The sequence below is a fragment of the Oncorhynchus nerka genome, linkage group LG6 (genome assembly GCF_034236695.1).
Source record: "Oncorhynchus nerka isolate Pitt River linkage group LG6, Oner_Uvic_2.0, whole genome shotgun sequence".
NCBI lineage: Eukaryota > Metazoa > Chordata > Actinopteri > Salmoniformes > Salmonidae > Oncorhynchus > Oncorhynchus nerka.
The window spans coordinates 46,787,122-46,803,588 of NC_088401.1; the positions used below are offsets into that span (position 1 = coordinate 46,787,122).

The window sequence follows — 16,467 nt, forward strand, 5'->3', positions numbered from 1 at the left end:
AGGAAAATGATCTTCCACTCCTGGATCGAATCAAGAACGATCTCCAAACCTGGATCTCCCTCCCAATTAGCTTAGTAGGAAGAATTAATGTAATCCGTATGAACGTCCTCCCTAGACTGAACTACTTATTTCAGATGCTCCCATGCTATCTCCCAGTTTCCTTCTTCAAAACAACTAACCAAAGCATCACCAAATTTATATGGGGCAATAAAAAACCTAGGATCAAGTTTTCCACTTTATCAAAACCTGAATCTAAAGGTGGTCTTGCCCTTCCCTCCCTTCAATTGTACTACTGGTCTGCCCAAATCCGCAACATGCTAACATGGATCACAAACAGACAAGAGTCAACGTGGATTCAGATAGAAGCCCAATCCTGTGGTTCATTGCCCTTAAGCTCAATTATATTCATTAATAACTTTAGTGAAGTGGGCAACATAGCCAAAACCTTTGTGATTTACAGCACCCTACTAGCGTGGAGGGACTGTAAGAAATACCTGGGCATTTCTTCCCAAATATGTTCTCACTCGCCTATAGTAGGCAACCCAGACCTGCCAAAAGCCCTGAGGGATGCCAACTTTAATCTTTGGCATACTCTAGGAATCAGGACCTTTTCAGACCTATTTCATCAGAAAACCACTACACTGAAATCCTTTCAAGAGCTCTGCAGTGAATTCGATGTGCCAAGATCCCATTTTTTTTAAATATCTTCAAATTAGACATGTAATTTCCTCATTTACCTCCAAGAGGAGGTTTAGAACTCAGTTGAATGAAGTTGAAACCCTTGTCACAGCACAATCCATTAAAGGCAAAATATCTTACATCTATAGACTCCTTTCTGAGAAAGGAAGCTCCTCCTTTACTCCTTTGAAAATAATCTGGGAAAAGGACCTTGGTCTGACTATCAGTGATGAGTTATGGGCGGAGGTTTGCGACAGGGTATACTGCTCCTCTACCAGTGTAAAAATGAAAGAATCTAATTACAAATTTTTGTACAAATTTTATTATACTCCTTTGAGACTCCATAGAATGAAAACAGATATGTCTCCTAACTGTAAAAGATGTACCTCTGAAAGTGGAACCTATATGCATGTATTTTGGAGCTGTAGGGAGATTGCCATATTATGGCAATCTGTACATACTGCTGCACAGAAAATACTAGAGGTACAGTTTGATATGACCCCGTGTATCTATCTTCTTAATGCCCAGCAGGACTTTGTTCTTGATCCTGACAGAGAAAATTTGCTCATGACTATTACATACTTTGCTAAGAAATGTATTCTTCTATTGTGGGCCTCTAATACCCCCCCTACATTTAAAATGTGGATTGACCAGATTGTTGACTTTCTTCCTCTTGAAAAGCTCACTTATGACCTCTACAAGAGACAGCCCAAGTTTGATAGACTCTGGTCTCCACTATTCAACTATATTTCAAACTGGACAGAGTGAACGGGGTGACTAGGGAAATGCGCAGATACATGTTGTGTAAGGTACTGTAAAACCTAAAAACGAATTATTGGCCCGTCGTCTCAGCGAATTCTTGAAATAGCTGATAAGAACCTTGATAGTACTGCTGCAAGTGTTATGTTTTTTTGTGTGTGTTTTTATCTTAATTTAGTTTTGTGATGTATGTATGTATGTATGTATGTATGTATGTATGTATGTATGTATATATATATATATATATATATATGTACCAAGGAAAATATATAGATTAAGAAAAATAAATGCTTTTATTTGACTTTATCATTCATTTTCTGTTTCAATATTTTTATTAAACACACAAGAATGGTGTATAGGTATACAATTCTTATCTAAACATAAAAGAGCATACAGGAACAACAAGACCCAGAGTTCTGGGTGCAGAACAAATAATACAAAACACGACATACAAAACAAGGACACGTAGAAAGAAAGAGGGAAGATGTCCCCCCTACCCCCATCCCCTATTCCCCCCCCCCAACTGCTCGGGTGGTAGGGCCAGCACACGCTGCCCAAAGGTAGATTAAAATATTACAATTGAGAGTGCGTTAATAAGTACAAATTCACAGCGCCGACTCGTCCAAGTAGGAGAGGAAAGGCTGCCAGATTTTTATCAAAAGTTGATAATTTATTGTTCAGAATATATCTAATTCTTTCTAAGTGTACAGTGTTTGCCAATTCACTGAGCCATAATTTGGTAGAGGGCGCTTCCCTCCTTTTCCAAAACAACAAGATTAGTTTTTTTGCCGAGATGAGACCATACGAGATTAGTTGTTTTTGGGGGTTGGTTAATCCGTTTAGGGACTCCGATACTCCCAGGATTATCAGAATTTTTATTTTTACCTTTATTTAACCAGGCAAGTCAGTTAAGAACACATTCTTATTTTCAATGACGGCCTGGGAACAGTGGGTTAACTGCCTGTTCAGGGGCAGAACGACAGATTTGTACCTTGTCAGCTCGGGGGTTTGAACTCGCAACCTTCCGGTTACTAGTCCAACGCTCTAACCACTAGGCTACGCTGCCGCCCCAGAAGCAGGTCTGGATCTATTGAAGTCTCCAAAACTTCAGAGAGGATCCTAAAAATTCCACACCAATAACCATGCAAGCTAGAGCATAGGGCAAAGCAGTGGAGTAGTGTACCCTGCGTAGCCTGACATTTATCACATGTAGGGGATGTGTCAGGAAATATCCTATGCAGTTTAGTTTTGGAATAGTGTAATACCTTGAATTGTATGAGACGATGTCTGGAATTAATGGAGCATGTGTGGATATACTCCAAGCTCTCTTCCCAGTCTGCCACTGAGATGTCAGTCCCTAGTTCTTCCTCCCATTTTGCCTTGATGGCATCAGTAGAAGGTGTGCTAACAGATTGAAAAGCATCATATAGACGCGATATCAGTTTATCTGAGGTGGGGCATATTTTTATGCATCCGTCAAACATGGAAGGTTTAGCATTCCCAAATGTTGGGAGGTGTTTTCTAACGTAGTCTCTAATTTGTAGGTATCTGAAAAAATTACTTCTGGGAAGATTATAAGTTTCCCTCAGCAGCTCAAAGGAAGCAAACGTCCCTTCTATGTATAAATCCCCTATGGTACTTATCCCCAACTCTCCCCATCGCTCAAAGGTGTTATCAAGGTTAGAAGGGGCAAAGGAGGGATTCCTGGCGACAGGGAGCATGAATGACATTGGTCTGAGCTCAAAGTGGACTTTAATTTGCTTCCAGATTTGGACTGTGCTATGTATTATAGGATTGTTACAATAAAGTGACATCTCCAGATTGACAGGCGACAAAATCACAGCGCCAATAGAGAAGGGGTGACACTCCTCACGCTCCATACTAAGCCAGCTGGGTGCCGGGAGTACGTCATCCAACAGAAACGTAACAATGCGGAGGTTAGCGGCCCAGTAATAAAATATAAAATTTGGGAGAGACAATCCTCCTTCCATCTTGGATTTACAGAGGTGTTTTTTAGCTATCCTGTGTGTTTTATAATCCCAGATGAAAGGATTGATAATTGAGTCCAGTTGTTTATGAAAGGATTTAGGTATGAATACTGGGATGTTCTGATATAGGTAGAGCAGTTGTGGGAGGAAGACCATTTTAATGGCATTAATTCTTCCGAGCAGAGAAATTGGGAGAGTTCTCCAAAATAGTATGTTTGCTTTGAGTTTTTGTATCAGAGAGGGGAAATTCTCTTTAAATAGTAAGGAGTATTGTTTGGTAACTACAATTCCTAGGTAGGTAAATTTTTCTGAAGATAACTTAAATGGGAGATGTTCTAGCCAGGAGGTATTTTGCGACCGTATGGGCATTAATTCACTCTTGTTCCAATAGGGAGATCTTATTTAGAGTATCTTTAGTATTATATCCGTGTATTGCTGCATGAGATCTAATCGTCTGAGCGAGCGGTTCGATAATTAGGGCGAAGAGCATAGGCGACAGCGCACAACCCTGCCTTGTCCCCCTGTTGAGGTTAAATCGGGGTGACAATGATTGGTTAGTGAGTATTCTAGGCACAGGGGTTCCTATATAAAAGCTGGATCCAATTTATGAACCCATCTCCAATATTAAATTTCTGTAGGACCTTGAATAGATAGGGCCACTCAACTTGGTCAAAGGCCTTTTCGGCGTCAAGAGATATGACGGCAAGGTCCACGTTGGGTAACCTCTGAGAATACATAATATTGAAGAGGCGCCTGAGATTGAAGAATGAGTTTCTGTTAGGGATAAAGCCGGTCTGATCCGAATGGACCAATTTGCCAATTAAAGTGCTAAACCTGTTAGCCAGAGTTTTTGCTAAAATCTTTTGGTCTGTATTAAGGAGAGATATTGGTCTGTATGACCCTACCTCTTCTGGATCTTTACCTTTCTTATGTATAACTGTAATGAACGCTTCGTCCAAAGTAGAAGGGAGAGCTCCATGCTCATTGGCCTGAATCAACATTTTGTGCAGATAGGGGGAGAGCATGTTGCTGAATGTTTTATAGAATTCACCAGGGTATCCACCTGGGCCCGGGGTCTTGCCACTCTTTAGAGATTTAATTGTTTCTCGGATTTCATCAAGAGATATTTCCTTATTCAGGAAGTTAGAATCTTCCTGGTTCAGGGCAGGAAGATTACAGTCCTCCAAAAATGTTTGCATAATTAAGGGGTTAGGATCCGCTTTAGATGTATACAGAGTCTCATAAAACTGCCGGAATCTGTCATTGATGTCTTTGGGGGAAGAGAGTAATTCTCCAGATGCAGATTTAACCCTGTGAATCATTCGGTCACTCACATTTTTTCGAAGTTGTCTGGCGAGTAATTTGTGTGGTTTGTCACCAAACTCAAAATATTTTTGCTTGGCATAGAGAAAAGATTTAGCAATTTTAGCTGAGAGAATCTGATTATATTCAAATTTTAAAGAGGTAATTTTTTTATGTTTCTCCATAGATGGGTGTCTAGCATTCTCCCTATCCAGTAAGTGAATTTGTCCCTCTAGTTCTTCCAGTTTTCCTCTGTTTTGCCTACTCCTGGCAGCCTGAAAGGAGATGATACAGCCTCTCAGATAAGCCTTCAGTGTTTCCCACAATAATGCTGGGGAGGTCTCTGTGTTGTCGTTGGTATCAAAGAAAAATTTAATTTGGTCTTTAAGATATTCACAGAATGTTGGTTCTGTGAGGAGCTGAGGATTCAACCTCCAGACCCTCTCGTTTGGTACAATGTCACCCAATCTCAGGGAGAAGGTGAGTGGACTGTGGTCCGAGATTATAATATCATGATACCTCACGTTACAGGTATAGGGGAGTAGTCTAGCATCCAACAAAAAGTAGTCAATTCGAGTGTAAACCTTGTGAACATGAGAGTAAAAGGAGTATTCCCTACCCGTCGGGTTAGCGATCCTCCATATATCAAATAAGTTTAAATTTTTTATAGGTTTTCAAGAATTCGCTTGAATAGGAGGTAGGGGTTCGCCGGGTAGAGGATCTATCCAAATATTGGTCTAGCACACAGTTAAGGTCCCCTCCAATGACCAGGTTAGTATGGGAGATATCTGGAATCAGGGCAAGGACTCTTTTGAAAAAAGAGGGGTTGTCAATGTTTGGCCCATAGATATTTAGTAGAGTTACTGAGGTAGAGTGGATTTCTCCTATTGCGATCACATACCGACCCTCTTTATCCGCAATAGTGGTTTTATGTAGAAAGGGAATTCCTTTCCGTACCAGAATCACTGTGCCTCTCGTTTTGGCAGAGAAGTTAGTGATACACTTGCCCCACCCACCTACACTTAAGTCTGCTATGAGAGTTATTCTTCAGATGGGTTTCTTGCAAAAATATAATATCAGACGAGAGTGCTTTCAAGTGGGCTAGGACCTTTCCCCTCTTAATTGGTTCGTTTAAACCCTTGACATTCCAGGAAGTGAATGTAAGCACCGCCCTCTCGTTTGTAGTTCCTATGGTGGCCTGCATACCATGTAACTTGATAAAAAGGTAAGAAAGCACACCAAACCATCACGATCAGCATATGTAGCACCTACACCCGAGCAGTATCCAACCCACCCCTCCCCCCTGCAAGCACCTTTACTTCCCACCCTGTTCCCCTAATTTCCCCAACACTTACCCCCCCCCATCAACCCACATTTAACAGGCATGTACAAACAGGAGAGAAAAAAAAGGAAAAATAAAAATAATAAACACATTGTCTGGCCGATGCCAAAAAAGCACGGCGCGACCTCGAACAAGAGGTAAAACAAAAATAAAATCCCAACTATACGTTCACCTCTCACTATCCTAGAACTTCTACTAACATATGAACTGAGGAGGCTCCCGCGAGTTAAGTGTTCAGTTAGCATCTAATAAACCTAAACCGAATAAGTTGCAACTTAAACATATTGCGCATTTAAGCGTCATCCTGGGTCAATCCCAGAGATAAGCAAGATATAGCCTCAAGATAATATTGCTAAGCACTGCCGGTCAAAAAATAAACCATCCGCAACCGACCTAGTCAGCCGTACCTTTACATACTGTGGGTCAGGAGATCGGAACAAGGATTTGTTAAATTAAACGTTCCCCCCATAAAAAAATATATGTTTAATAAGTAAAAATATATATATATATATATATATATATATATATATATATATATACATACACATACATACATACACACACACACACATATATATACATACATACACACACATACACATACCTATATATACATGTATGTATACATACGCACACAAAAAAATCATATATAAAAAAATATATATTTAAAGAATATGTATATACATCCATATGCACACATACACATACAAACATTCATACCCCAGAATAACAATCTACACTGATTTAAAATATACACATACATAATACTAAAATGCTAAGAGAAAATAGTAATAAAGTACAAATAGTAATTATATTTACGCACACCTACACATACATAAGCACTACAGAGGGCTGGTGGGACTCTAGTCGGGAGAGAGGCTCACGGCCAGACAAAGGCAGAACGGCACAAAACATAAACTTGCTAACCAGGCGTCTGCCCCCTCCCAACCATCACCCCCAGTCCCCTGCAAGCAATAAATAAATGGTATGGTAGTAAGAGTGATGTAAGGATTGTAAAATAAATAACGAAACAAAACAAAAGTGGGGGAATATAAGTATATCCGTCCGAAGGTGTCAGTGATCAAACCTGGAAGTAGAAATATGCATCGCTGAGCACAGCCGGGATGAAAGTGAATTTAACGTTAAATGAGAGCTCTGACCGCCATCCATTGGTCTGCTCAGCGTCTTACATGCTCGGTAGCCCTTGTTGAGCCCGTTTAATACGTTTTCATCCAATATGGTATAGTATGGATTCGAGTCCATGAGCAGACCCTAACACGCACTAACAAGGCACTCTAACCTGTACGGGGGATTGGTGTATATCCCCGGATAAACTTCTCTGCGTCCAAAACCGAGGAGAGCCAAATCTTCTCACCGGAAGGCGGGGTAATTCTTAGTCTTGCAGGGAAGAGTAAGGCTGGGCGAAGATGGAGTTTGTAGAGTTTGGTCATGACATCTCTGTAGTCGGCGCGATGCTTTGCCACATCGGGCGCATAATCCTCATAGACACGGAATGGATGCCATTTATGTGACAGGTTGCCCCTCATTCGAGCTTCACGCAGGATAAGATCCTTGGTCTTGAAACTGTGACAACAGATTATTACTGGGCGAGGACGTTGGCCCGGTCCAGGCACTGGGACAAGGGAGCGATGTGCGCGGTCCAGCTGGGGATCCGAATCCAAAACATCCGATCCCATTGCATCCTTCAATAGCTTGGCGAAGAAGTCAGTAGGGCGAGAGCCCGCCTCTATCCCCTCTGCCAGACCAACAACGCGAAGGTTATTACGTCTGGATCGGCCCTCCAGGTCCACCACTTTCACAGAAAGCCTCTGCACAGTATCCTGCAATGACGAGCATAGCTTCTCTAACTCGTCGATCCTACCAGCGTTGAATTCAGAAGCTTTCTCAAGGTCCACAATACTCTGGCCATGCGAAGCGACCGTTCGAATGACGCTCTCGATTTTGGTGTCCAGCTCAGCAATAGTGGCCTTAAGATCCTCAGCTATAGCAACACGTAGCTCCCCCAAAGCACGGGTAAGTTCTGTAAGTGTCACGTTGTTGCATGTGCCTCCCGCCATGTCTGTCTCGTTGTTTAGTGGGGAGTAGGCCTCCGCTGTGGATTTATTTGTCCTTTGGTCGCTTATTACTCGGCATTTTCATATAAAAAGTTACAATCTTGTATTAGAAAGAAACGTTTGTTGTAAAAAGTGCCATAAAGTAGGTTAAATTAGATTATTTCGCAAAAAAGTTGCAGGAGCCTCTCACGCACAGCCGTTCACTCCAACATGCTAGCTCCGCCCCCTTTATCATTCATTTTAATGGTATTTTTATTTTTTCAAATGTATTATTTTTTTACTTTTTTATTTTTTTAAAGCCTGTCACATCTGTGAATGTGGAATGTGTTTTGTTGGTTGATTGAAAAACAAGAACTTAATAAAACTTTAAATTGAAAAAATAAAAAAATTAAAATAAAATAAATAAAATAAAAAGAGTTCTTAACAGGGCGTGTTTTTTTTTTACCCTCGTGCCGTGGTGGAGATCTTTGTGGGCTATACTCGGCCTTGTCTCTGGATGGTAAGTTGGTGGTTGAAGATATATCTCTAGTGGTGTGGGGGCTGTGCTTTGGCAAAGTGGGTGGGGTTATATCCTTCCTGTTTGGCCCTGTCTGGGGGTGTCATCGGATGGGGCCACAGTGTCTCCTGACCCCTCCTGTCTCAGCCTCCAGTATTTATGCTGCAGTAGTTTACGTGTCGGGGGGCTAGGGTCAGTTTGTTATATCTGGAGTACTTCTCCTGTCCTATCCGGTGTCCTGTGTGAATTTAAGTGTGCTCTCTCTAATTCTCTCTTTCTCTCTCTCGGAGGACCTGAGCCCTAGGACCATGCCTCAGGACTACCTGACATGATGACTCCTTGCTGTCCCCAGTCCACCTGGCTGTGCTGCTGCTCCGGTTTCAACTGTTCTGCCTGTGATTATTATTATTTGACCATGCTGGTCATTTATGAACATTTGAACATCTTGGCCATGTTCTGTTATAATCTCCACCCACCCGGCACAGCCAGAAGAGGACTGGCCACCCCACACAGCCTGGTTCCTCTCTAGGTTTCTTCCTAGGTTTTGGCCTTTCTACAGAGTTTTTCCTAGCCACCGTGCTTCTACACCTGCATTGCTTGCTGTTTGGGGTTTTAGGCTGGGTTTCTGTACAGCACTTTGAGATATCAGCTGATGTACGAAGGGCTATATAAATACATTTGATTTAATTTGCATGTATCGTTTATACTTGTGTTCAGTGTAGCTATCTCCGTCTATGAACACCTGTGTTTAAATGGAAGACAGTCACCACAAATGTGTCACTGAAAAATACTTTTGGCTGCAACTGTGTTAAAACCGGTTAAAACAGTGTACAGTAAGTGTGTATTTTGCGTTTGTAAAATAATTTTGATATATGAAAGTAGAGGGATTTATGACTAGAACCATACCACAATTGAGAATCAATTCAAGTTTAGATGGAGTGTTTTGCTTTTTTGGCAACTAGAGCCAATTCGCCCTTTAAACAGAACATGTAAGGTCCTTGGACTAACACCAAAACTAAACCGTCTGTGCGCGTGCGCCATCATGCATAAATGTATTTTGTCAACCCACAACAAACACGATCACGATACGCAGATTAAAATATCAAAACAAACTGAACCAATTACATTAATTTGGGGACAGGTCGAAAAGCATTCAACATTTATGGCAATTTAGCTAGCTTGCACTTGCTAGCTAATTTGTCCGATTTAGCTAGCTTGCGGTTGCTAGCTAATATATCCTGGGATATAAACATTGAGTTATTTTACCTGAAATGTACAAGGTCCTCTACTCTGACAATTAATCCACACATAAAACGGTGAACCCAAATCGTTTCTAGTCACCTCTCCTCCTTCTGGGCTTTTTCTTCTCTTAACTTAATATTGCGATTGGCAACTTTCATAAATTAGCTGCATTACCGCCACTGACCTCGTTCATCTTTCAGTCACCCATGTGGGTATAACCAATGAAGAGATGGCACGTTGGTACCTACTTCTATAAACCAATGAGGAGATGGGAGAGGCAGGACTTGCAGCGCGATCTGCGTCACAAATAGAACTGACTTCTATTTTAGCCCTTGGCAACGCAGACGCTCGTTGGCACGAACGAGCAGTGTGGGTGCAATAATTGAATAATATAGATTTCCACATTTATTTTGCAACGTGAGTGGTGTAGTCAGCCTGTAAGGAGTAAAGTTAGGCTCCTTTAGTCCAATATTGGGCTAGGCCTTTCATACACTCTGTCTGTCTTTCTATGGATGTAATGTCTGTGGGTGTATTATGAAACTATTAGTGTATGCAGATGAGCAAAAAAATGGTGCTGTAGATTTGTTTTTGCCATTGCTTGATATATTTTAAATGTGAGAATATGTTGCACTTTTAAGTTGAATTGGTGCCTATGAAAAAAATGTGAAATGTAATGAACAATGTTTTCAATATCCAACTTATTCCTCTGCAATACTTTTTACAGTAGGTAACAGGTGGAAAAAGTTCTCAATTGTCATTCTTGAGAAAGTAAAGATACTTTAATATAAAATGACTAAAGTAAAAGTAACCCAGTAAAATACTACTTGAGTAAAAGTATCAGATTTCCACCAGATCAGGGGCAGTAGGGATGACTAGGGACATTATCTTGATAAGTGTGCGAATTTGACCTTTTTGCTAAGCATTCAAATTGTAACTAATACTTTTGAGTGTCAGGGAAAATGTATGGAGTAAAAAGTACATCATTTTCTTTAGGAATGTAGTGAAGTAAAATTAAAAGTAGTTAAAAATATAAATAGTAAAGTACAGATACCCCCAAAAACGACTTAAGTGAAAATACTTAAGTACTTTACACCACTGAGTAAAAAGCTGTAGTCAGGTGGTCATTACCAGGTTATGATGAGGTTTTAACTATGACCAGTACATCATATAGCCCATAATAAAGTGGTCAGGATTATGACCAGCTTGGTCATATGGCGGTTAGAGAAAGACCTCATAAAAACGTCATTTTTCAACCAGTTTGCGACTGACATCTTTTCAACCAGGTTCTGCCCACTGGGTCACCTGATAAGTATGCGTGCATGAGCATTGCAAAATAAGTTGACATGTTATTCAATCATTTCCCCCACACCGCTTGCGCTCGTGTATGCGTAACCAAGGGCTAAAATAGAACTTGGTTTTATTTGAGGCGCTGCAAGTCCCCTCCTTATTGGATAGCAAGTCCACTCCTTACTGGATATCAGGAAGATACAAGCCCACATGGATGCTTGAAAGACAATCAAGGAGAGATTAATTAAAGATAAACTAAACTAAAAATGTACTTTTTCCCTCTTTTATCTGTGGATTAATCGTTGGAGTAGAGAAGCACAGCTTTGTATGACTCCAGGTCAAAATTCTACAAAGAACCAGCTAAAAAGAGGACCATATTCATGTCAGATTAAATAACCACCCAATTTACATCTTCCAGGTAAATGTATGGACATTTGCTTTCTGGCCCGGGCGTCAGTCAAACTGCAGTACTGAAGCAAGACTAAAGAATCAGTCGAAACAGTGCTTCTAGACGGGAACCCGAGCCCCTTGGTGTGGATCAGGGATGGACAACTCCAGTGTGTTAGCTGGGCCTGGGGCAAATGTGTGACACCCTACAGGCCCCGGAGGACTGAAGTTTCCCCATCCCTGAAATAGATGATTGTTGCGACTGTCAATGAAAAGTAGAGGCCAAGCCTGGCATATTGCAATATTTCAAAATACAATCGCGGGAAAACATAGTTCAGAATGCAAATGGCTAGAGGGAAAATGGTAAAGAGAAGACAATGGAAATACCTATTCCTCTTCTCAACTTAATTTAGCGAACAGTAGGCTATAGCCTATCATACTGGCACCATGCAGCAAAGCGCATCGGTCATATCCCCGGTGAGCACTCATATTCATTCTATATCATTGTTGGGTCAGTGCCACATAAAAGTTTGTTTTTGGATGGACATCATACTGTATTTGTGTCTCCCCTTCTCGTCAACCTATTATAGGGACCAGACAATGTCGTTTTTATAGATATGTTTGTCAGTGTCAGCAGAGTAGGCTTCCCTGTAATCAGTGGAGGCTGGTGACTAGAACCATTTAGGAGGATGGGAGACCCACAGTATAGGGGCAGAATGCACAGAGATGACAAAGTGTATTTCAAAAATAGTCAAAGACTAATTCTTTTAAACTAAAGCATTTAATAAAGACATTTAAAATACAATATTATGGGGAATAGGAATGAGAGGTCGCCTTACACCATTTTGGAAAGGGATCACAGCAGTGATTGAATGACGGTATGAGGCATGAGTTGTGTTCAGAGGCTTGACCAATGCAGGACAGGATTTGACTGGGAAGACAAAAAAATATAAGACAACACACTATACAGTTAGACAAAAGAGCTAAGAATGAGTTAGTCCAAGCAAGGAGTAAAATCATTGATATGTAATAATGTGACTGTGTAAGTGATTGACTCTACATGCAGTAATGAGAGAAAATTGATAGGGTACTCACAGTGCTTGGAGGGGAAACATTCAATGTGCCAGTGGATGAGCAGGCACATGAGACTTGGCTTCAGTTCATGCCAAAAGAAAGTTGACAATGGTAGTGGAGGGGACTTAGCTGTAAATACAAATGGCAGATACATTCCATTACAGCAGCGCCATCATAGATTTGGACAACGAGTTTCTCTATGAACTTTTTAATTTTTAATTTCACCTTTATTTAACCAGGTAGGCTAGTTGAGAACAAGTTCTCATTTACAACTGCGACCTGGCCAAGATAAAGCATAGCAGTGTGAACAGATAACAACACAGAGTTACACATGGCGTAAACAATAAACAAGTCAATAACACAGTAGAAAAAAAAGAATCTATATACATTGTGTGCAAAAGGCATGAGGAGGTAGGCAAATAATTACAATTTAGCAGATTAACACTGGAGTGATAAATGATCAGATGGTCATGTGCAGGTAGAGATACTGGTGTGCAAAAGAGCAGAAAAGTAAATAAAAACAGTATGGGGATGAGGTAGGTGAATTGGGTGGGCTATTTACCGATCGGTTAGCTGCTCAGATAGCAGATGTTTAAAGTTGGTGAGGGAGATAAAAGTCTCCAACTTAAACTCAGACATCTCAAAATTCATAAAGTCAAACGCAGATTGCGCATCTCGCCCACTTGACACATTAAAGTAGCCCAAGAAACGTTCCTGAATAAAGCCCTGACCAGCCACATACCTGAAGATAACTGACAACTGCAAGCAAACTGGTGCAGGTCCCAGAGCGGTGGGGCAATTTTTAACAGTTGTAGAGACTGAAAAATTGTCTCGTTTTCATCCGATACAGCATGTCAGATTCCTAATGTTTAGGTGTAGCCTAGGCTGCTGCAACATCTGTCATGCATTTTTGCTTGTGTCTGTCCGGAGTGATTAAGTGTTATCCTCTTTGCTTAATAAATACCGGAAGAAAGTGGAAAGCCTACCTGAGCCCACGCGAAAAAAAGCCCTGGGTCAACTTCTCTGTAATATAACTTTTAATGGACGAGGCGATGGAAGATATCAAATCATTCGGAATGGTTTTCAACATCCCAGAAAAGACAGTCGAAAGTTCCATATGTTCAGCAAGTAAAGCATCATAATGTGCAATTACCTCTGCAAGCTCTTGTTAACGGAACTTTTCATATCGTAGTGTCCACCTAAAATAAAATTATTGCATTCCCTGCTTTTGTTTTTTCGTTTAGCTGAACCATCAATGTTCTTCAGGTAGGGCTGGGCGATATGGCCAAAATGTAATTTTTAACCAAATGTTGCAATTGCGATTTAGATCAAAACACTTGGGTGAACTTTTGGAATCATGGAAATAGAATGTTTATTCTTATTCTATAGTTAGAATATAAATAATAGTGGCCACTTTGAATACAGTGTTGTTTGACATGACAACGAATGAAAATGCCATGGACGAGTTGTGACAGGTTAGGAACAAAAGTGATGTTCAGTGTTTCCTAGGGGACCATATAATCTTTGCCTACATTAAATCTTTATTCATGTAGCCAACATATTCATGCTTCGCCTATTCCTCTTTGATTTAGAAGATACTGTTGCACAAACTACATGCTGATTTAGGCCTCATTCAGCACTGGTAACAGGCTGTATTAGCTAGCAACGTTTGCTCTGACTCGGTACTTGTATTAGCCAGCTAACACAATTTAGCTTAACTTGCTAAGAAAATAAAAACTAGCTATTTGCAGATGTAAGACACACAAACTAATATTTAATTATAGAACGCTTGTGGATTTATATTAAGATAAAATTGGAAACAACATCGTTGTCATCAACATTGTTGCGTGTGCTGCATTGACCATGCAGACTGACCGAAAGTGTCTCGTGGTCAAGCAACAACAAATGCGCTCCTTGAGTGACGGGGTGGGACTCGGTCTATGTGGTAAGCGGCATGGAGAGAAGGAGGAGGCTCAAGTAACGGAGTAAACTATTTTAAATGGACGTTACACATGGCGTATCACATGTAACAAACCAAACATTCAAATACCGTTATAGGAGGTAAAGTCAAAACCCAAACCGGTCCGCGCATCAATACCGGTATATAGTAAATTACTTTATACCGCCCAGCCCTATCTTCAGGTCATTGCACCCACCCACCTTTCAACCAAGGCTCAGACTTTCCAAAAAGCAGGTAAGGCCAGCAGTACAGGCCGCCTGATGAAAGGCTCCCTGTTCAACAGCTATACCTTTGATTCGAGTGTTGAACGCCCTCACCTTTTCATGTCATAATAAAACTGATCTATAACGACACAAGGCGAGACCCAGATGCAGACACGGGAAGCAGATGGTTTGAGCTCTGATATTTATTATACTCCAAGGGGTTGGCAAAATGCAGGTTGGGGACAGGTAAGAGTTCATAACCAGGTCAGAGTCCAAAACAGTACAGGGTGGCAGGCAGGAGGGCTCAGAGTCAGGACAGGCAAGGGTCAGAACCAGGAGGATGAGAAAAAAGAGAGATTGGGGAAAACCAGGAGCTAGGAGAAAACTGCTGGTTGATTTGGCAAACAAGACAAACACAGGTATAAATACACAGGGGATAATGGAGAAGATGGGCGGCACCTGGAAGGGGGTGGAGACAAGCACAAGGACAGGTGAAACAGATCTGTGTGTGCAAAAACAGTGTATTTTAATAAATTATTTGGTGACATGAATATATTTAGTATAGTTTTAATGTTTCACAATTTTATTTTTATGAAATTTCACTGAGGAGGATGGTCCTCCCCATCCTCCTCTGAGGAGCCTCCACTGCCTGCAATGTGTTCAGTAGCGGGGCGTGGGTAAAATCACGCACCTTTCTCTATAGCTATAGAGAAAGGTGCAGCGTTTTTGTCCTCATTATATAAATGCTTGAATCTTAAAATGATGAAATCTTTAAAAGGTATAAGTAAGGTAATACAGTAGATGTGTTTTCTCTGCCCTAAGGACCCTGTCACATCCTGATCTGTTTTACCTGTCTTTGTGCTTGTCTCCACCCCCTCCAGGTGTCACCCATCTTCCCATTATCCCCTGTGTATTTATACCTGTGTTCTATGTTTGTCTGTTGCCAGTTCGTCTGGTCAGGTCTTACCAGTGGTCTTTCCCGCCTTCCTGTTGCGCTAGTTCTGTTTCCTAGTTTTTCCTGGTTCTGACCATTCTGCCTGCTGTCCTGTACCTGCCTGACTCTGACCTGATCACGAACCTTTGCCTTCCCTGTGTTATTAATAAATACTCTGAGAACTGTACTATCTGCCTCCCATGTCTGCATCTGTGTCATATCCTAACTTGTGATAGACCCAATGTATTTCAGCACCCATCTGGACCAGGATGGAGAGTCAAGTTCCAGTATTTCCATTGATTAGGATGTAGTGAATGGACATGTAAAAAATAAAAAATAAATCAGTTGTAGCCTATTTGACATGGAAGTTCACTGTCACCCTATATCCATTCGCTTTGCTGTTACTGTTTCCTGTGGAGAGGCCAATGTTACATGTTGTTGGTGAGTGGGGCCATAAATAGACTGCTGCAGAAAGATCGCACAGCATAAATTGGGCTCCATCTTTTGGCATAGTAGTGGAATTACTGAAGATGTCCAATAATGCTTTCTTGTTTAGGGTTTTATATCTCTGGCATATGATGGGTTTTATGTGTTCAAATCAAGCTTTATTTATAGACAGACATGGAATGCAATACAATGTGCATTACAGGAAAAAATGAATAAAAACAAGGAAAAAAGAAACTGAAATATTTACTACACAAACACAAGAGGATAAACTAAAGAATAACAAAACTGAACGA

General features: G+C 40.9%; 1 long non-coding RNA gene across 1 annotated transcript in view; it reads left to right on the forward strand.

Annotated features, from left to right (window-relative positions):
- The window catches only part of LOC115130487 (uncharacterized), a 38,005-nt gene extending 23,814 nt beyond the window's left edge, over positions 1 to 14,191 (forward strand). Inside the window, exon 2 of the long non-coding RNA XR_010464097.1 lies at positions 8,931 to 14,191. This is a non-coding gene — a long non-coding RNA (uncharacterized LOC115130487). The remainder of the gene's footprint in view (positions 1 to 8,930) is intronic.
- The last annotated feature ends 2,276 nt before the right edge of the window (positions 14,192 to 16,467 follow it).